General features: G+C 36.5%; 1 protein-coding gene across 1 annotated transcript in view; it reads right to left on the bottom strand.

Moving 5' to 3' along the window:
- The window catches only part of TET2 (tet methylcytosine dioxygenase 2), a 133,551-nt gene that overhangs the window by 74,410 nt on the left and 35,928 nt on the right, over nt 1–23,213 (bottom strand). The window contains exon 2 of the mRNA XM_027598453.2: nt 21,238–21,382. The gene's annotated coding sequence lies outside the window, so the exon portion shown is untranslated. The remainder of the gene's footprint in view (nt 1–21,237; nt 21,383–23,213) is intronic.

Below are 23,213 nucleotides of genomic sequence, written 5' to 3'. Positions count from 1 at the left end.
TAATACTAAAGGGGTTACTCTAAGAATTAAATGAGGTATGTGAAAGACAAATGAGATGACTCTGTTCCCCAAACAGCCATGCATTTTCTGCACCTAGGCCTTTGAGCTTCCATTCAATCCTTCTTACAAGATTCCCTTACCTAACTTCCAAGGTTCAGTCAAAATTCACTTCCTCCATACAGCTTTTCCTGCTCCCTTTCAGACAGAAGGAATGCCTTATTCTCAACTCTCTTTTCCTTCAGACCTGCATTTCACTTTAGTGACATCTTGGTCTTAGTGGTCCTCTATCTCTCATTGCTCTCAGTCTCATCAAGCTCTTCTTCCTTTGCTTACTCCTTAAAGGCTAGTGTCTTCAGGGTTCTAGTGGAGACCCTCCCCAATATTCATTCATCTATTCAACAGAGAGCTATATCAAAGTATCATTCTGAGTTCAAGGGATGTATGAGTGAACAAGATAGTCTGGGTTCCCCCATTAGTAAAGCTTACTTATACAAACACGTAAGCCAATAAGACACTGCAGATTGATAAGTGCTATGAAGGAAATAAATCTGAAAGACAGGATAGAGAAGAACTGAAATGGGATTAATCAGAGACGTCAGCAAAAGACTCTCTGTGTTGGTGACATCTATCTGAGCTGACTAAAAAAGCCTATGGTAGGATGAGCTGGGGGGATACCAGTCCATCCCGAAGGAGCAGAGTATACAAAGGCACTGAAGCATAATTGCGCTTGGCAATCTGAGGAACAGAGAAATTGGTCTGGTTGGTTCTCAGCAAGATAGAGAGCGGTTTTAAAATGAGGTTAGAGGTATGCAAAAGCCAGGTAAGGGTAAGGTACTTAAATTACTATTTAAATCCAATGGGAAGCCATCAGAACATTATATATAGAATAGTTGCATGCTCTGACTTGAACTTTTAAAAGATCACTCTGGTAGTCTGTAGAGAGTGAAGTGAAGGCATTAAGCATAAATGTTGGGAGACTGTAGTAATCCAAGAGAAAGGCTATGATATCCTGGACTAGGGTGACAGTGGTGGTAAATCAGAGAAGTGGATGGATGGATTTAGGATACATTTTGGAGGCAGAACAGAAACAAAACAACCTGGAATTGCATTGAATGTGAGGGAATAAATGAAAGGGAAGAAACCAAGCTAATGCCTAGTTTGGGGTCAGCTACAAGGCTGAAGATAGTACCATGTACTGAGATAGAGGAGAATGGGAGTAATAAAACTGATGGGAAAATTATAAGTTCTGGGCACCTGGGTGGCTCAGTTGGTCAAGCGACTGCCTTCGGCTCAGGTCATGATCCTGGAGTCCCAGGATTGAGTCCCGCATCGGGCTCCCTGCTCAGCGAGGAGCCTGCTTTTCCCTCTAACCCTCCCACCTCTCATGTACTCTCTCTCTCATTCTCACTCTCTCAAAATAAATAAATAAATCTTAAAAAAAGAAAATTGTAAGTTCTGTCTTGAACAACCTGTGTAAATGCATGATATCACTCAAGTGGGTATATTAGACATGCATTTGTAAGAAGGGCTAGTAAGAAGTCTAAGGGCTAAGAAGTCTAAGCTGAAGATAACTTTGAGCTTTGTCAGCCTACAAATGCTATCTAAAGCCACAGCACTGGATGAAATCATCCTGAGTGAGGGTACAGTTAGAGAAGATGGCCTAAGATTGGGGCTGAGAAAACTCTAGAATTTAGAGATTGCAAAGAGAAAGAAAAGACAGCAAGGTGATCCAAGAGATGGCCAGAAAGAGTGAGATCATCATTTGCTGGATGACCCATTTACATACCATGAGCTCTAGGTGCAGATCAATCCCAGATCTCCACTTTGAGTCCTTAGCAGAGTCCCCAGTCTGAATTTGCAATAGTCTCTTAATCATCTCTGTATCTCAAAGTGAGTTCATTGTCTTTCACTCCAAACTTGTCCCCTCGTGTATGTTGTTCCCTGTCCTACTGGGTAGCAATATCATCTACCCATTTACTTATGAAACCTTGGATATTTAGTTCTTTCTTTCCTCATAGAAACATCCCATTAAATACCATGTATGATTAGTTCTACTTTCTAATTGTTTCTGGAATCCATAAATTATCTACATCCTCACTTTTACTACCATGACTCTTGCTGTTATCATTCCTGGCTCACTACAATAGTCCATTAAAAGGACTTCTTGCTTCTGGTCTTGTTCATCTTCTACCTATTCTCTATACTAAAGCCCAGTGCTCAATACCATCACTTCCCTTTCTTCCCACCCTCAGTAGATCCTCTTAGTTTTCCATACCCACTAATATGACCCTAAAGCTGTCAGGATCTGCCCTGGCTGCCTCTCTGGGATTTTCTCTCATGCCTATTTGCCCCAGCCTCTTATTGATATTTTTATATAGTTCCTCTAACATACCATGTTCTCAATTGCCCCTGTGCCTTTATACGTGTAGTCCCTCTCGCTGTAGCAAATCTTATCTCTCTCCTCTTTACCCTTACCATTCTGGGCAAATTAATTCTCACATATTCTATCCAGGTCCTAGTGTAGACAATACTTCATCTAGGAAACCCTGAATGACTTTCCAAGAGAGTGTTAGATGCTCTCCAGAGTGTTCCAAGAACACCTTGTATTTTTCCTCATCACAGCACTTAACACATTATACTATAGCTACCTATTTCTTATCTGCATCTTCCATCAGACTTAAACTTCTTGCAGAACAAGAGCTATGTCTATTGGTTTCATAGTCGTAACTAAAATACTTCAGTCAGTACCTGGCACAAAGTAGATATTCAATATATGCTGAATGAATGAATGACAGTATATACGTATCCTCTTTCCTGCTGGTTTCTAGCAATCTTAAGATTTACATTTAGCAATCCTATCTTTTAACATATAAATTTATTTTAGTGACTAAGCATATTAAAAGCTGGAACACACAACACTTCTATAAAAGGAAAAAAATACTGTCAGGTATAGATAAGGTATTACCTAGAAAAAAATGAAACCTAGTCATGAATTAGCAGTTGAGAAAAACAAGTTTAAAGTCTCTTCCCATACATGTTTATTTTCAACCCAGGTCCCAACAAACACAAAAACAAACTCTCAAAAAACTGCCTAACCACAATAAAAATGATTCACTTATTTTTTAGCACAGTGGATAGAAGTGCAAGGACTTCAGAGGGGTTTGGAGCCTAAGTTCCCTTGATAACTCCTCTACTTATCACTAACATGGTTTGTCCTTTGGCTTAGTTGTTTCTCAAATCCCTCCAGGCAAATACTGTGCTTTATCTACCTTCCCTCCCCATCTTAAAACCTAACACAGGTATGCGGCGGGCACTCAAAAGACTGCCTGTTGACTGAATGAAAACAGAACAGATATGACTATTTTTGACAGGCTCCACTGTAAATAAACAAACCTGAAATGTCAGTAACATGTCTATATCTAAATATTGTATGCCAACCACATGGGCCTGGTCTTAGCATTTTGGTATTCCCAGCTGATTAGAAATAAACTCTAAGTTTTCTGTTTCTACTTGAAATACTTATTTCATGGCTAGCTACAAGTTTAAGAGTTCTGAATTTTCCTAAAGACAGCTTTTAATTCACTGTAGAAGAGCAAAGTCACATATTTAATTTCATTAAGAAACACAAAAAAATATGAGAGAAATCTGCTATCAGATTTCGGTTCTGTTCTCACTGTAACAGACCAAGCTGACATGTGCACTATTTTAGTCAAAAGAAAGCTGTTAGAGGCACATCATGACAGCCATGGACCTGAATCAATGGGCACAGAGTATTCAGACCTCTAACCTCAGAAGACAATTCAACTGACTGTGATGGAAGGAACCAAAGTCAGTGGATTGTGTCCAGGATTATCCAGTGCATCTTGGTTACAGTAAGAACAGATAGTTCAAATTTTAAGTTTCTTTCGATGATACGGCTGAAGACTTGTTTGGATCCAGAAACCTGTTATTACACTTGACTCATCCTAGAAAAATTCAAGCTTCAAATACTGCTAATCAGATGCAAACTTAACTTGGAGTTTTTTTGGTACAAACTTAATCATAGTGGTTGAATAACTCATAGCGGGAATGAACACCAAAGGTGAATGTATAAACAATATTCATGCAGACATTCATCCCAATGTATTCAGTTTTGCTGGAAGCGGCCCCCATCCAAACATATACAGCATGCATTAGGCATCTATTTATACTTCTGTTGTGCAAGTTGTAACTTATTAAATACCAAACTTAATTAAGCTGGCATGCATTTTAATTGTTTTCCAGCAGATGCTAAAATTTAATAGCTTTGTTCCTTTATTCCTGTTTCACTCTAAAACACTTATCACTACTTGAATTTGAGATTACATTTGCTGACAGTTCAGTTTTTTGGTGGAAGGAGAACTGGTTTTAATTGGTACCAAGTTTCCTGCTATTTCCTCTTTGTTATGGAAGGTCACCATGTCAAAAAAAAAAAACAACAAAAAAACAAAAACAAAATCCAAAAAAAAACACAGGAAGACACCAAAGAATAGAATTAATGCTAAATTAATCCCAAACTTTGAGATTAATTGGAAACACTGTCTACTCATCAGTGTGTCCTACACACTCCTATTTTACTCTTTTTCATCTTATAAGCTAGTAAATAAAATTGAGCATGATCAGCAACTTTTCTATGACTGGAAAAGATTCAAGAAATATAAAAAGGTTAAATAATAAAATAAAGATGCCCTAATTAGGTCTTTTTACTTGTTGCTCATAAAAATAAATCAGGTCTTTCTGTGCCCTTTATACTTCACTTAATGGTAAGAAAAATAATTAGACGATAAAAATAAATGAGAAAACCAGAGTTTCCCAACTTGGGAAACTGATTCTTCAGAGGATTTACCAGTAATGCAGAGGAATATACTGAGGAGTCCTGCTCACTCCTGGACAGTTATTCACAAATTGAACAATCAACTGGCTCAATTTTTGTAGAAATATGTTCTACCAGTCCACCAAAACAAACAGCAGATGAAAATATCCTGATACATCAGAATATGCTTTATTTATTCTGCTAGTGCCTAACTACATAATGAATGTATTTTTAGCAAAATACCTTTAGCAGAAAAAGTTGTCTTAAGAGGGAAATAGCTGGGCTCTTTCCCCCTCCGCAACCATAGAAGTACACAGTTGCCATCATGACCAATCATTTTAGTTCCTTCTTATGTGCCCTTAATACAGACAGTGAAACTGAAGCTGAGGCCAAGAGAAACTGAATGTGCTCTTCACTTGTCTTTAAAACTCCCTCGTCCTTCTTCCTTCAGCATACCAGAGGAACTACGCAATACAGGATCTTGTTTAAAATCTGTGGATTATTCTGGATGTAGTTCAAATCATCCAGTTTTCTGCACTCCAGTTGCAGCTCTTTTCTCCCCTTTTATGTAGTAAAAAGAGTTTTCATGCTTAAAGTTTTCATGTTTGTGCTAAAGCAATCTCTTGTGGAATCAGGCTTATTATCCAAAATAGAAACTCATAAGATAATGAATTTTTGCCTTAATTTTCTTATGCATTTGCAGCATTCATTCCTAAGCTCTGAGATCCTCTTGAGAATCTTAGGAAAGCAACGAGTCCCCTTTTCCTAGCAAAATTTATGTAAGAATGCTTGTGAGTTAAAGATTTTAGCTCTTCAGTTTCATTTGAAGAGTTCAACTTAAATTAGAAATGTGTAAAAAAAAAAAAAGTTTACTCCAAAACCTGTTTCATAAGATTTGGCTTATTTTTGTCCTTGAGAGACTGGCTGATAATTTATTCTCTCTTCTTGAAAGCCTACTTTCTATTTTGAATTTCCTTGAAAGCAGCATCCAATATTAAATCCATTTGAGGAGCTAATTTTCATCATGTTCATGAACAAAATTAGGCTGGAGGACTTGTAGAGGAGTGGTAACACAGAGCAGATATCCAAGCCCTCTTCCCAGTGGATCATTGAAATAATCAAAGAAAAACAAAAATTGGAAAATATCCTGCAGCAGCACTAAAATACCAGGGAACAGTGCTAGCTGAAAGTAAGTTTGAGAAATTTATGGATAAACTGCAGATGAATCCATATTAAGGGACAACACTGAGTCTAACCACAGTCCCTCTTCCTAAGTCAGTTGTGGAAAATAAAGAAAACCCTATCTGACTGCCCCAATATCCCTTACTTGGGGGACAGGGCAGGAGGAGGGAGAGGGAGAGGGGAGAGGGGGACTGAAGGGAAGGAAGGAAGAGGGAGGGAGGGAAGGAGGAGGGAAATCAGACAAAACCAAATTATGAACCTGGACTAGAGACCACAAGTGAAAGAGAAATACAAAGACAGACTGGGGGTGGGGGGACCTGATCTCTTAAGCAATAGTTTCAACAAATAGAAAAAAGTAATAATGTTCTAAATGTCCCAGTAAAAGAAATGTTTTGAATAGTCTAAGGTACTATTACACTTTTGTGGTAGTAGGTGAATCAGCCCTCCTTCAAGGATATATGAGTAAGGGGAGATAATCCAGAATGGTACCTATGGGAAAAAAAAAGAACTTCAACTGAAAGAAAAAAAATTAACATCTTACTCAATAGTAGCAGAAGAGCATGCTTTTAGAAATGATTTGCTTAGTGTTCTAGAAATAAATTGTAGATCTCCTGTGCCTTGTCCTGCCAAGGGAAGTTTTCACAGGTACTTTCTGAAGCAGCAGATGGATGATTAAATTGGAAAAGACACTGAAATTAAGAAGTTAAGGAAAATAGAGCCAGATGACGTAATTCTATAGCAAAATATAAAACAGAATCAAAAGAAGAAAAAAAAATAGAGTTCATACTGCAAAAAATCAGTCAAGTAGAGAATAAGCTGAACAATTTTTTCTTTTTCTAAATAACTTTTTGTTCAAAGAAGAAACAAAAACTTATTTTTTTTAATGAAAACTTTAAAAGAAAGGATTCCTGAAAAACAGGTAATTAATACAGGACATCCTGAAATGCATGAACTGTAGTCAAATTATAACCACAGCCTTAAAATCTTTTACAACACAAGATAGAATAAAAATAAATGACATAAGCATTCTAACCCAATAGTTTAGGAAAATAAAACAAAACAAACTTAAGCAAAGTAATTAATAAGAGAATTAAGAACAAAAACATATATAGTAGGTTCAATGAATAAATCCAGGAGTTTTTTTTTTTTAAAGAATTTATTTGAGAGAGAGGGAGGGAGTACCAGCGAGGGGAGGGGCAGAGGGAGAAACAGACTTCTCACTGAGCAGGGAGCCCGAGGAGGGGCTCCATCCCAGGACCCTGGGATCATGACCTGAGTTCCCAGGCATCCCCCAAGAGTAGATTCTTTGAGAAGGAATGCAGTGGACAGAAAAATCACTAAAACGATAAGAAAAAAAAAAAAAAAAAACACAAACGAATGTAGACAGAGGTGCTATAAATACAGATATAGAGAATATTAAAAAATAAAATGCTATATAGCTTTTTTAAAAGATTTTGTTTACTTATTTAAGAGAGAGAAAGAGCACAAGTGGGGAAAGGGTCAGAGGGAGAAACAGACTCCCCGCTGAGCAGGGAGCCCGATGCGGGACTCGATCCCGGGACTCCAGGATCATGACCTGAGCCGAAGGCAGTCGCCCAGCCGAGCCACCCCGGCGCCCCTGCTATACACTTTCAGTGAACAAATTAGAAAACCTAGATAGATAGAATGGTGGTATAGGGAAATATACACTGCTAAAATAAGCTCAAAAAAATAAAATGCCTAAATAAGTTTATACCTTTGGACTATAATCTTTAAACTTTTCAAATTATTATCTGGCAATTAGGCCCAGAGCCCAAATGTTCTCACAAACACTCTTTCAATTTCCCAAGAAATATGTAACTCTAATGCTATTTAAAATTTAAAAAGCACAGGGAAAGAGATTACTAGAGATCTCTCTATAAATAAATTATTGTGAATAACTGAGAGCACTTTTTTCTCTCAACTATATACCTGATATTACATGGTTTCTGTATTTTTAGGCAATAATAGCCCATTATTCATTTGAATATTTATTAAGTACCTGGTATGTCTGAAGGATTCAAGATTCTTGTCCCTGAGGAAGAGAGATTCTTGAAACATCATAAGGAAATAGTGTGATTAGTTTTTCACTAGATTTTTATAAACATGCTTTGCAGACATAGAAAAGAAAGGGTCTAAATTTGCTTCAAGGAGTTGGGGATGACTTCACAGAGGTTGTGTATTTCTTACTACAATTAAAACTTACTCAAATCTTGCCTAAGACATTTCCTCAACATCCTCAATCATGGCTCTGATGTCTTTGGTATTCCCTACTGCTTGGAAGCATCACTACTGCAATTAAGAGTTCAGTAGGTGTGTTTCCCAGAGCCAGGCACTCCTTTCTGTGTGATGAAATGTGCTAATAAATACATACAAAGACCTTTCTCTGACACAAAGCACACTCAATCCCCAACTGTTTACAGTATTGTTTAGGATTTTAAAGTTAGAAACAAGATTATTTTCCAGTAAATCCATAATTTAAAACCCTCTCTGACCACATCCTTTTCCAACTATCTTCGAACCCAGTTTGGTGCTTTGTGTATTATGTAGGCCAAATATGAGTTTATATGGTGTAAGAATGGAATTCTTAATATAGCATAATCAAATGGCACACTTTTATTTTCCTCCCAAATCTTATATAAAATGTTTCAAAGTAACCAACTTGATATTGATAGACAGCACTTTCCCAACGCACTTCCTCATTCAGTAAATCAATGATAATCATTATTCATCTGCCAGGCACTTATTAATTACCCACCATGTTCCAAGCACAGTGTTAGGGATCATAATAAGGATAAAAGAGAAGTCCAAGTACTTCAGGAGCTCAAATTCCATCAGGTCATTTTCAGTTTATGTGGATGACTACACAATTCAAATGTTTTCATTGATATTTCTTATAACATTTAAAAATATTTGTCCAGGTAACCAGTTATATTTGATACCTTTATTTACCGGTATTCTGCTTTGTTCCAGAAAATGTTTGCATTTACTAAATTTTCATTTTGCCTGCTATAGTTAACAGTCACTCCATTTCTTCACCATGAAATCTTTTTGGGCTAAATGGGTGATGGGTATTAAGGAGAGCACTTGTTATGATGAAATTGGGTGTTGTAAGTGATAAATCACTAAATTCTACTCCTGAAACCAATATTACCCTATATGTTAACCAACTACAATGTAAATAAAAAATTGATACAAAAAATATTTATGGTGCTAATGTAGTACCCACTCTTTTGTTGTCAGTAATCCTGTTATAAAACTATGGAACCTAAAGGGCAGTACTTTCTTTTTAATAAATTACAAGTAATGAAGGAAAAAAAAGAAAGAAACACCCAAACTTCATTATAAAAAGTAAGTAGAAATATGGTTCAAAATAAAGGCTTAATGTGGCCATGCTGATTGATTAAAGTTATGTTACTAAACAAGGTGTCATTCAGAGGAGGACACAAAAATCCATTGCCTTTAAGGAATACAGAATTTCAGAGAAGAAAAACAATCACTAAGATATCAGAACCATGGGTAATTAGAAAAGTGTTTCCTTTAATAATTTCTTTAATAACAATGCATGTTTATGAAAAAGATTAAAAAGAAACTATGAATTACAGACTTTTTAAGATAGATGTTATATGGAGCTGTGGGTGAAAAGCTACCTATGTATGCATTCAGAGGATCTGAGAGGCAGACCCACTAGCACCAGTAATTCACCACCCCATCCTGAAGCAGTCACCTCACCTCTCAGAAGACTCAGGTTTCTCAAAGGCAAGGATGGGGAAAAACAGAATTAATTTGATTTTCATATTACTTTCAGCATCATCTATCCATTAAGTAAGATTAATGCATGTTATTTATCCACAGATTTTGCAAATCGTCTGTAATAATAAAGTCTGAAGAGGTGTGTGTGTGTGTGTGTGTGTGTGTGTGTGTGTGTGTATGCGCGCACGCATGCAGGCGCGCACGTGTACACTCATTCATTTCCCTGGGAACCAGTTCATTGGACATATATCTTTGTTCACAATATGTCAAGGACTGAAGCTGGGGGACAGGTGTTATCTCAGGAAATATGCAGCAATTTTCATGGTCACACAAATCTGGAGGGCAGGAGTTGGTAATGTACAGATTTTGGATGAAGGTGTCCTGTTAATAATACCTTATTTAACTATATTGGCAGGAATTCAACTCTATCCCCAACTTGGAGGTGACCTTCTATTGCTTTATACTTTGCTTCATGTAATCCATGATTAGTAGTCCTGAAACCCCCTCAGTAAAATTAAACTTTTTTTTAAAAAGCTCATATATAAGCAATACCTCCATTTACTAAAGTGCCTAGTTTAAATGTTATCAACTGATAATTTTATTTACAGAAGCTATTGAGCACTGAAATGGGAACAGAAATTAGCATAGCAACAATGCCCACATTATTTATCATTTTTAAATCCTTTTTTTTGCCTTACCTCTGTTGTCTTGCTTATTATGAATGCATGAAAATATACTTACACTTTCCATAAAATTTTTAAGAAATCCCTTGCATTAAACAAGAGAGCAAATAATGTAAGTCTGAATCACTTCAATAGGAAAAGATTTCTTCTCCATTAAGTATTTGGGAAAAATGGGGCCTCTTCTGAAGAAGTGATTTTGTTTTAAAGGGCAATTCATCCAACTTTTTAAAATACATCAGATGTAATGTTTCCAAAGTAAACTCTTGATTTGCAAGTACTTAAATGATTCAGCTGAATAGCTTAATTTAAAGGGAATTCTTACCAATCTTCCAGGGGTAGAAGGATTCAGCAACAGGTCTTTCAATCACAGTATTATCAAGGGTCTTAAGACATAATTATCTCATGAACATAAAAGACAACAAAAGCACTCCAGTGAAGTCAACCTTCTTTCTCATTTTGGTTAAGAGTACGACCTAGTTGTTTAAAAAAATGTGTGTGTGTGTGTGTGTGTGTGTGTGTGTGTGTGTGTGTGTGTATTCATATCAGGCAAACAAGAAGCAGTGTTTTCAGACGGAGGAAAATGAAAAAACAGTTAAAAAGTAGAAGGGAGTAAATGAGAATTAAGTAAAAAGGTAATTAGATAGTGGTTGAGTGAACATACAAAGAATAGGGAGTTAATATTTTTTATACATAAATATACCTTTTCCTATGTTGACAAAACAAAACTCTTGAAGGAATTTTCCCAAATAGAAATAATGGATGAACTGAGGCTTAGAGAAACAGTCGTGGAAGTTTAAAGCTTATATACATCAGTTCTAATGTTCTCTAAAAACAAATCACAGTTCTTCATATCAATGCCAGTTGTGCTTATTATGTCATTCTGACCCTCATATTCTAATGTGACTTAGACCAAACATTCTCAGGTTTCTATGATTTATCAGGTATATTACCTGCTATTCCTAATAAATTGGTTATATGAAAAATAAGGTGAAAAATGCATTATCTGCACAACCAATGGAACATCTCTAAGTAAAGGCAAAAGGAACCACACATTCAGAACTCAGAAAATTGCTTCAACATCTTCAAACCTACTTTCTAGTACATCCTTAGGTTCATGATTCATCACTGTGTCCAACTCACTGAACAAATTCCTTAAAATGACTCCAGTAAGGCCTTGCCAATTCCATATCTGCCCCTTGTTTAGGGACAGAGGACATGGTGGGGTGGGGTGGGGTGCGCAGAGCATATCACATCCTTCTCCAGCTGCCTCCAGTCTGTGGGAGCCATCTATTATGTTGCTGGTTATAAATGTAAAGCTGACTTTTAGAGTTTTAAAAGTATGATGTTATATCAAGAAAGTAGATCCTTTTTTCCTATTAAGTAAGAAATCTGATGCCTCCATTTTCCAGAGGAGAAAGTTAAAAATAGAGAAGATGAAGGATATAATAAGAGTTCTTCTAAATTTTAGCTAAGATTTTAATTAAAAACATATGACATGTTCTCTCAATCATTATCCACTTAAAAAAAAAGAAATTATATCAACTTAAATCAGTAATAAAAAAGAAGTCATCTTTACAAAATTTATAGAGGAAATGAGAAAGAAAGAGAACCTGTGTTTATAAACAATACATGGAATGGAAATAGATTTTCATAAATTTGTGTAGGCTTAAAAGAGGAACTAAAAATAACAAAATGGAATTTAATAAATTGTTAAAATCTTCCACACTGATTTCGACAATCACAGTAGCAAATAAAGGTGGAAGAGATCTTGTTTATCAGCTGCTTGTATGGGGGGGGGGAGTATGCTGCCACTGGAGTGTGAAAAGCGGTGTGTACTCGCAGGCAAGGACGCAAGTGTGGTCCAGGACTCGAGTGACAGATGTGCAGTGTCCAGACAACTACAGGGGAGCCCCAGGTGATCTGAGAGTGTCTAAAATACCGAATACCACAGTTTAATATTTAAGGGACTTTTGTATGAAAAAGGGATCCAACATTCTTTAGTAAATGCGGATTGTAACTCAGCATGACACTGAACCAGGAGGACTTCCTAAAAATGTGCTAAATCAGTGCGTGGACCATTATCAGAAGAACCCAATCAGGTGCTAGACTAGTCCTTTCTAGGAAGGCAATAAAGAAGATTCCTCCATGGCATGAAAGGAAATAATCATTTTCTTTGAGCTTTTAAAAATATAACTTTTCTCTGTGATTTTGTAATATTACAAAATTTGCAATTATAAAATTACAAATTTAGTAAATATTTTGAGTCTCATAAATTTAGTCAATTCCTTTATCTCCTGGCCACTTCTCTTCCCCTTCTGCCCTTTTAAACTTGCCTCGATAAAGATTTGAAAGTAGGCATTTTATGATAAATTCCAGTTGTATGACCCGTGTTAATGAAGAGAAGTATCTTCTACATCATTAATAAAAGCTAGTTTTTGAAAAACATTTTGATATTAAGTTATCTTCCATTCTATAGGATGATAATCCCATTACTCAATCAAAAACTATTAAATACTTACTATGTGCTAGGCATTCATTCAGATATGCTTTACTACCTTGCTACTCTAGGAAAACTTGCTAGTAGAATGAGCATCAAAGTAATCTCAATTTTTAAAATGTCTAAAAGAATGACCCACCTTGAGAAGGCAGAACTTTTGAAAATGAGCAGGGGACAACTAAAGCACAAATTAAACAAAGAAAACTTACTATATTATACCTTAAGAAAGTATGAAACTGAACAAGAGAAATAAAACCTTTTTGAGACCACCTGGTTTTATACTTTGAATAAATATGACAAAAGGCTATACATTTTTTTTGTTCTTAGTGAAATACATTTAATAAGTCCAAGTGTTCAATTCTGCATTTTATTTTTTAATTTTTATTGTTATGTTAATCACCATACATTACATCATTAGTTTCTGATGTAGTGTTCCATGATTCATTGTTGGTGTATAACACCCAGTGCTCCATGCAGAACATGCCCTCTTTAATACCCATCACCTGGCTAACCCATCCCCCCACCCCTCTCCCCTCTAGAACCCTGTTTGTTTCTCAGAGTCCATCGTCTCTCATGGTTCGTCTCTCCCACCGATTTTCCCCCCTTTCATTCTTCCCCTCCTGCTAGCTTCTTCTTTTTTTTTTTTTTAACATATATGTATTGTTTGTTTCAGAGGTACAGATCTGTGATTCAACTCTGCATTTTAATTGAGAAGTTTATTTACTCTCTTCTATGAATTCTCATAATCTAGAAAACCTATGGATTCTAATAATCACTTTACTATTTGGTTAGGGAACCTGGAGCTCAGAAATCTTTCCAAAAATGCTCTCTAGAGTTCTAGCATATTGATTTAGCCCGGCAACCTTGCATACATTCCCAGCTATGTCCTCTTAATACCACAAAGCACCCAGACAACAATGCCAAACATATGGCCTCCCAAAGAGCTTATGTTCTGAAGTACACTGACCACTTTTCTCCTCCTCCCTCCCTGAGACTAAAAAAACAAAACAAAACAAAAATGGCCTGAGAAGAAAATCTATCATCAACTGAAATTTTTGGAATTTTCAAAACATTTTCCAAATTCATGTTTTACTAAACGAAGTCTTGAGTGTATTTATTCATGAAAATTATCATCCAGTAGACATTAAATATCATATCTCTTCAAATCTCTCTTCCCATAGTGAAGCATTTATGTTCATCAATACTACTGGAATTAGAACACTGAATACATCCCCAAAGTCTCCCAAAATAGCCAACAAAAGCACAAATCCCAATGGCAATAAATTTAATTTGGGTAGGATACTGCAGGAAAAAAAAATATTTCAGGTAGCAAATGTTACTTATACAAGTGTTAGTTACAACTGAGTATGTGTGGGGTTCAAGTTCTGAAATAATGTTAACTTTGTATATGATATTGCTATTGGATTCAAGTTGGAACTTGAAGTTCCAACTACTCACCTTCCACAGTTCCTTACCCCCCCATCCTCCAAAGGGGCAGGTGTTGTATTTATTTTAATAGGGGATTAGAGAGGACAAAGGAAAAAAAATAAAAGATATGAAAAAGGTCACAAAGTGAATTGTTTTAAAGAGTGTGATGGAGCGCCTACTATGTAACCAGATGCTGTGCAAGATATTAGGAATAAGAAGATAAGACACAGCCTTTGTCCTAGGGATTTGAGTTTATAGAGAAACAGGCACAAGAGACTACAGTAAGTGTGGGGTTTGAGGAACATGAGTGCCACAGATACAAGGCTTTGCTGATGAGAAACCTGAGTTGGGTCTTTACTGAAAAGGCAGAGGAGAGAAACAGCCAGTACAAAGGCTTGAATGTGTGAAATATAATGTTAGGTTCAAGACCTATAAACAGTAAGGAATAATTACCTCATGGAATCTGAAGGACGGTAGGGTGACCTGGAGGTTGAAGAGTAATTAAGAGCCAGATAGGGCTACAAAACCATTGTAGGTCAATGGTTTTCCAAACTGAGTACTTTAGATATCAATGGTTCACAGAGCTGTTCAAGCCACACTGGTTAAAGAGGGGTTAGCAGGTGACCCTAAGAGTCCCAAAATTGCATCTATTCCTGCATTGACCAGATGAATTCCATTTTAACTGTAAAAACTTTGTGGGGCAGGGAGGAGGAAGCTTCTATTGCTTTAGCAAAGTTTAACAATGGGTAACCATTAAAGGGTATTAAGAAGGAGAATACATGGTTAGATTTGCATTTAAGAATAAGCACACTGGGACACTTTAAACTGACCATCAGGAAAAAGAAAAGAATAGCAGAGGGAACAATTAAAAAATAATTAATTCATGGAAAAACAGAAAATTCTGAAGAGAAGTAATATGGATCAGCTGGATTTGAGGGTATGAGTGGAAAAGAAAAGTAGAAGTTCTTGCCCAATGAGTTCAATATTCTAAGTAAAGTAGGAAGCAAGCTGGCTAGAAGGATTTAAGGAAGCATGTAAGTGTGCACATGTGTAAGTATGGAGGAGGATTCAAGATCTTGAGAAGATGGCCAAGGTTTTTTTCCTTAAAGTCTCTCTAAGACTCTTAGCAAAATTCAAGGACTGTACATGCCTTTTAAGAATTACAAAAGTGCAATACACATATACAACTTTAACTATATGGTCACAGATTATCCAAGAAACCCATTAATTATTCTCCCAATCTTCTCAACATTAAAAAAGCCAAGATAACACACTACAGTAATCGCTGCCCTGGCCCCCCTTGGTTTCGCTTTCTGCAGTTTTGGTTATCCGTGGTCATCTACCATCCAGAATCTTTCTGACACATGGTCAGAAGGTGCTATGTCACACTGCCTATGCCATTCACCTCACTTCATTTCATCATGTAGGCATTTTATCTTCTCACATCATTACAAAAAAAAAAAGAGGTATTTTGAGGGAGAGGAGAGGGAAAGGGGGCACATTCATGTAACTTTTATTACAGTATATTGTTATAATTGTTCTATTTTTAGAACAATTGTTAACCTCTTCCTGTGTCTATAAATTAAACTTTATCACAGGTATGTATATATGGGAAAAAACAAGAGTATATATAGGGTTTGGTACTATCCACAGTTTCAGGCATCAACTGAGCATCTTGGAACATCCCTCCTCCCCCCTCCCCCATAAGGGGAGACTACATTGACTGCATTATTTCACATTTTGAGAAAACGCTTTGGTCAGATTAACATCTGTAAAGATGGGTAAACATTTCTAATGTCCTCATTTGCACTGCAACTTTCTTTCAGAATACAAAGTGTTTTCACCAAGACTTTCATTTCTGCTTAAAATATCCTATGAGATAAATGGAGACAACTGATACTTCACCCTTTGATGGGAAACTGAAACAAGAATAGTGAAAATAACTTTCATAGTGTGTAGTCTATTTTAGCATGGCTTACTTGTTCTAAACTCATAGTACAGGTCACATGTGGACAGGCATTAATGCAAAAAAAAAAATGCTACAGTACTATTTGTGAATTCAGGGATTGCCAAAGCTCTCAGTAGAATCCCATGAGAATGTCAATAGTCTTCTATAATTCAGTCTCTTGGGACATAGAGACAATGAGACCAATCTGGGCCTTAAAATATACACAAGATACAGCTTTCATACAGTTCAGCCATGACTTGTATCATAATGTGGCATGTGTAATGGAGAGAGTAAAGAAACATAAAGAAAGATTGTAGCACTATTGTAAATAAAAAAGTAAACATTTTCCTCTTTTAAATACACTTCTGCACATTGCTAGATAATTACATTTAAGAAAACATTTAGTAACAGATGGGTTGGAGAATAATAGTTTGAAGAGCACTGCCTTAGATGATCTCTAGGATCTATTTTTGTTTTAAAGTTCTGTGACTCAAAGGATAAATCAATTGGGTTTGTTAGAATAATGATGATGGACTTCAGTTCATAAGGCTGGTCTGCAAAGAAAGGACATTTGGAGTCTTCATTTTAAAGACTACGTGGTGATTTAAATTTGAGATAAGAAAAGCCATTTTTCTTCCAAAAGATAAACAGGAAAAAATAACAATATTAGAAATAACTGTTCTGTCTCAAACTACTGAGGAAATAGAATGATGACTTATTTTTTAATCAGGATACATCAACAATGACCATAGGTGGGAGAAAATGACTAAGGCAAGAAGAGTGAAGCTTGTAAATGAGTAAGGTCCGTTTCATGAGGAAGGGTGAGAATATCCATAATAATTAGAAGAATGGCTACAAGAGAGTTAATGGGCAAATCCAAACCTTCTAACTCTTTTCTCCACAAACAAGACAGCAAAATAGAAATCACTAACACTTCTTACAGATGACATAGAGAGGTAGTAGGTCTCAATAAGGACACTTACTGAGGGGCTAGTCCAGGTTTTGCCAATAGCTAATGACATGACCTTTAGGAAGTCATGTATTATGTCTGGGTACCCTTTAACCTGCCATAAAATTAGCCAACTGGACCAAGGTGATGTCTAATGGCCCATTTTTGAGCAATACTTTTATGATTCCCTGGTGTAAAAATGTAACATTTTGATAGGCATATTCTCATACAATTTTTGCACTAGGTTAATATTTAGATTTCAATGCACAGTGAAAAATTTCTCTTAGCAACTCAATTCAGCCTGTCAAACATTGCATGAACTTTATCCTTAGTAGTCTTAAGGATACCTACCCTAGATTGCGTCACCTCCTTCACCATAAGTTCAAACTCACAATATGCCCCTACTTCTCTATTTCCTTTAATGCCAACACTTAATTGGTCATTTAAAACCTGAAGAGAAAACTTTGATTCTTCTTATCCTCTATTTGCAATTAGTGATCAAATCCTCAGGATTTTCCCTATCAAATCTACCTTCCTTTTTCAGTCTTACCTCTAATATCATAATCCATGTTCTCAGCCTCACTCCTGAATCACTCAACCACTTCCTCCATCTCCATACTCTCCTAAACTTGCCAAAATAAATAGTATTGCTAATGACCTGGATGCATCTGGTTACTCACCTGCTTCCACTGCTCCTCAGTATTTGTATGATGGCATGTAATCACCTTTAGCCTGGCCTAAGAGCTTTACAAAATTTGGCCTCACCTGCTTTTCTATCTTCGCTCCCACCAGTGCCATCCCTATGCAAGGTAGCCTCTCTTTGCCTCCCCCGTCGTCCTCTGTCTCGCCCACCTGCCCTCAACACCAACATCCTTATTTCACTCCATCTCATGCTGTTTCTCTTCCACTTCTCCATTAGGATGTCATTCCCTGTTTGTTTTGTTGTTGTTGTTGTTGTTGTTTTTATGGCTGAAAGTGTGAAGGCTATGGAACTGTGATGTACAAAAATAACTTTAATTAGAACTTTTTCTTTCAGTGTGATTGAGGTACAACTGACCAGCAAAGCTGTAAGATATTTAAAGTGCACAAGGTGATGATTTGCTGTACATATAAATCATGAAAGGATTCCCCCCCATCAAGTTAATGAACATATTAATCACCTCACATGTTTACCACTCTTTGTGTGTGTGAGAACACTTCCACTCTCTTAGCAAATTCCCATTATACAATATGGTGTTATCAACTATAGACACCATGTTACACATTTGATTGTCAGACCTTATTCCTCTTATAACTGAAAGTCTGTACTCTTTTGCTGACTATGCAATTTCTTCCTATCCTTCAAATCCAGGCCACCATCTGCCACCTTCCTTTGCGAAGTCCTCCTCTAACTGTTTTAGTCTGGAGGGACCTTGCTATTCCTTGAGCTTCCAAAGTTCTTATCTGTATCACTTATTTGGGTGTATGTGTACATACTTACAGATGGTAGATGATTTAGCTGTATAAGATCCTCTGATTCTGTTTGGATCATTCTGTGAAAACTTTTTACTACTCTAGGTCTTTGTGGTATTCTCCCCTACCTGTTCTTCCCCATATGACTTTATGGTCTATTTATATACTTTTTTTTAGGTTTTTACTCAAAATTAATCTTCTCATGAGGTCTTTCTTGACTACTCCATCTTTAATTACTACCTCACCATCCCCCCAATTTTCTTTTTCTGTCTTAAATTTCTTATGCTTAGCACTTCTTGGTATTTAATGCACTATACATTTTTATTTATTTATCTTGTTTATATCTGTCCGCCACTCTAGATTCTAAGCCAAACAAGTACAGGGACTTTCATCTTTCTGCTCAGTAAGGCACCCTGGTTCCTAAAGAGCGCCTGGTGCTTGATAGGAACTCAGGAAATACTCTTTGATTGCATTTATTATTTAAAAACTGAAAGCAACATTAATAATAGTAATAATAAACAAATACTAATATGATTTTGAATTTAATTGTGCCAGGCCCTGTACATATTATCCATACATGTACATATATCCATATATGTATATAATCCCATTATTGTTATTTATGACCTATTTTCCTCCTTGCCAGATAAAACAAGACTTGAAGAGGTTAAATAATTTCCCTAAGAACACAAAGCTAATAAATATTATTAAAAATAAGTCCTAGGTTTATTTATCACTAAATTTCTAAATATCTCCTAGGCTGAGCTTATCCAACTGTAAAAAGCTAAATACAAAATAATACTGTTTTTCGGATATGAAGGAAGAACTCCTCTGGGAGTTACTTGTGAAATCAATCTCTCTCTCTCTCTCACAAATAGCTAATACTTTAATTTCTCCTTTTCTTAGTAATTTCTCTTACATTTTCCCCCAAACTTTGCACTTCCTTCCTTACCTACACTTCATCTCCAAGAAGAGAAAAATTCTAATGTTATTGTAAAACTTCCATTTTAAAAATGCATCTCATTTCTCATATAAAGGTCAAATATAGAATGAGTAGCCACAGTCCTCACAGTGAGAGGTAAAGCATCCATTACGGGAGGAGGGGAAAAGCAAAGAATGCTTTATTCATAATTACCTAAGATTTTCCAGCCCAGCCTTAGAGGGGAAAGAGGAAGTCTATTTTCAGTGACAATGAATACTCTAAAAATATTAGCATGCAAGGGGAAAATTTTCATTCTGAGAGTTAGTAGTGCTGAGTTCTCTTTCCCTTACAGAGTGATTTAAAATTCCCAGGGTAGAGAGGTAATCTAGGCAGACGTAGTTGCCTTATGTCTGGAAAATGGCAACATCTAGGAATCATGGGAGTTTAATTGAGGACACAATGGGAAGGATTTCTCAGCACCAGGTCAGTCTCTAAGAAGTATCAAGTGGCAGAGTAGATACTTATATCCTCAGGCATCTAGAGTGAGGGCAGAGATTACAGCTACATGGGCCTTTTAGAAGATTTGTTATGCTGAATGCATAAACAAGATTCAGTGAAACTGAAGCTGAACTACCTGCTAAGAGTTACAGAAGGAAAAAAAAAAACAACACTCATTCTTCTTCTTTTTTTAATGTAACCTCCATTTTCTTTCCAACGATGCCCCCATAATTTTAACTGACTGAAAGTACGGGCAAAGGTATACATGGAATTCATTCTGGTGTCCATCTTGAATATTTTGGAAAAAATATCAGTTACCAGTTCCCCATTTCTGTTCATCTATATAAATGTTAATGGTCTGATAAATAACCCTTAGGTTGGGACACCTACTAGCCTGTCAGTGAAGAGCATTCAGAACAAATTGATCTTTATTAATATCAACTGTAGATGAAAAAAGTACTTGGTATCTCCCTGTCAGTACCTCTATTTATATTTTCAGAAAAATCATGTGAAAAAATTACATAGGCTTTCCTGAAATTGGTCATTGTATACTTTAGTTCCCTGATGGTTCTATGGGGCCAAATTATCATGAAAACTGGCTGCCTAGGTTCAGGAGGTGCTCACTTTTCTGATCAGCAAATAACCACAAATAATCACTTTTTTTTTCATCCTCAACAAATAAGACAAAGTGACCACAAGTGAGGTAATAATGGAGAGGAGAAATACTGTGACAAGTGGTTACAGATATCACATTTTTCCATGCTTATAGTTATATTTGCATGGCTCTTAATCTTTTTTAAAAAAATTCAAAGACATTTGAGAATCTGATGAAAACCTTCCTTTTCTCCAGAAAACAATGTAGATACAAAACCATCCATCCATACAGGCTAGCACAAAACTCCAGGACATTCACAGCTCTTAAAATCTAACCCATGTGTCCTAAGCATAGATAATTAAGATATTTGAGAGAGTACAGAATAATTTCGAGTTGAAAGTTAGAAGAGAGATTGACCGTTAAATTAGGAATAAATTTCTACTTCTCAGAAACCAAGCACCAACTGTACCCAAATTCTTACCAGCAGCTTTATCCCTTACTGCTACTCCTGGATCATGGCCTGTTGGCTGCTGCTGAGCCCATCTCCTGCTTCCAAGTGTGGTAACTCAACAGGAGCAAGGGCAAGTAGACAATCTTGAGAGGGTTTGATGATGATGTTGGCTAGCCTGGAAAAGACACAGAGTTTGAAAATTTTTAAGTTAGCAAAAAGGAACAAGATATACATCTGGTATGAAAACTATCATATAAAGTTTAAAGGTTATAGATGCCCATAATTTGATATGTCCAACTAGACCACTGGCTGTTAAAAAATTCAGGGTTGGAGGATCATTCTCAAAGCAATGAAAACTCCCAAATGCACCATAATACAATACTAATATTTGTAGAGAAAACTTTGCAATGCCCAAAGTATCTCTGCCTAATCAGCAATCCTCATATCTTGACTGTGATTATCAGTTAGTCTTGGGACCCACTGGGTTATATTACTTCATCTGTTGAATCCAGTGGTTCTCAGCCTTGGTTGTAACAGTATCAACTGGGCGGGATGCTGGGGGCTAATGCTCAGAGATTCTGATTTGTTGGGCTAAAAATGAAGCCTTATTCCCCAAGTAATTCTAGGGTGCAGCCAGGATTGAGAATCATTAATTTAAGGCCTTGTACTTGTTGAGATGCAGCACTAACTTAACTTATAAATAGCAAATGTTTATTCAGAATATACTATATCAAGGCAATGTACTAAGTGTGATGGTAAAGGTAGAACATTGTAACATGTGGTCCCTGTGCTCAGGGACTTTAATTTAGTTCAAGAGATTGAATACAAATTTTAATCTGATCACCTAACAAGACACATACTTTTTAATTATTATTATTATTGTTTAATTCCCATTCTGCTGACCCTTCTTAGTACAGCAATCACTATACATGCAATTAAGATGGGTCCACTTGAAAATGCTTCTTAACCACCAAACTGAACAAGGCAGATAATACATTTGATATGCTAGCAGACTGCAGAGTTTGGTCAGCCTCAGTCAGTACTTTCAAAAATTACATTAGAATAAGATACAACCATCTCCCATTTCTCATTTGTGTTACTCCTGAAATCTCCTATGGGTCCACAACACATTTCTATGCCTAGACTTTGCTTCGGAAGTTTACGCTGATTATTGTTCAATGATTCATTAATTGCATATAACACCCAGCGCTCATCACCACACATGCCCTCCGTAATACCCATCACCCAGTTACCGGGTTACCTCATTTCCCCACCCCCCTTCTGTGACCCTCAGTTTGGTTCCCAGAGTCCAGAGTCTCTCATGGTTTGTCTCCCTCTCTGATTTCTTCCCATTCAGTTTCCCTCCCTTCCCCTGTGGTCCTCCATGCTATTCTTTATGATCCACATATGAGTGAAACCATATGATAATTATCTTTCTCTGCTTGACTTATTACACTTAGCATAATCCCCTCCAGTTCCATCCATGATAAGACACATATTTTTAAAAATATAACCAAAGTAAGGCTTCATTAGTCAAAGATGTAGTGAGAATCTTGGGTGCTCCAAAAGTAGAGATGACCATGAACTGAAATGAGGGAGAAAGCTAAATGCATGAAGAAAGTCTTCTGAGTTCTAAGGGCAGGCTGAAAGTCAGAGAAAGACAGGAACAGGGAGAGAGCATTTTCAAAGACATAGCTGTTAGAATATGTGCAGCAAACTGAGGGAGACTAAACAGCCCATTCTGACTGACGGATTTCTGTAAAGGGAGCATTACAAGAATTTGGAGAGGCAGATTTGAGCTAGAATGTACAGCCTAGTGATAAATGGCTAAAGAAGTTGGGTCATTTTCTATAATATCTGGAAATAGTACCTGGAATAGTATTGAGAGATGTTGAATGCTCATGTCCCAAGGGGTCTTAGTAAATTTACTGGGTTCTTAGTAAATGCCAGACACTGTGCTTGATGCATTACATATGTTATCTCATTTAACACAAACATCTGGTTAG

This window comes from Zalophus californianus, chromosome 2 (assembly GCF_009762305.2).
Source record: "Zalophus californianus isolate mZalCal1 chromosome 2, mZalCal1.pri.v2, whole genome shotgun sequence".
In the NCBI taxonomy this organism is placed as follows: domain Eukaryota; kingdom Metazoa; phylum Chordata; class Mammalia; order Carnivora; family Otariidae; genus Zalophus; species Zalophus californianus.
This window is presented reverse-complemented; position numbering and strand designations above follow the sequence as displayed.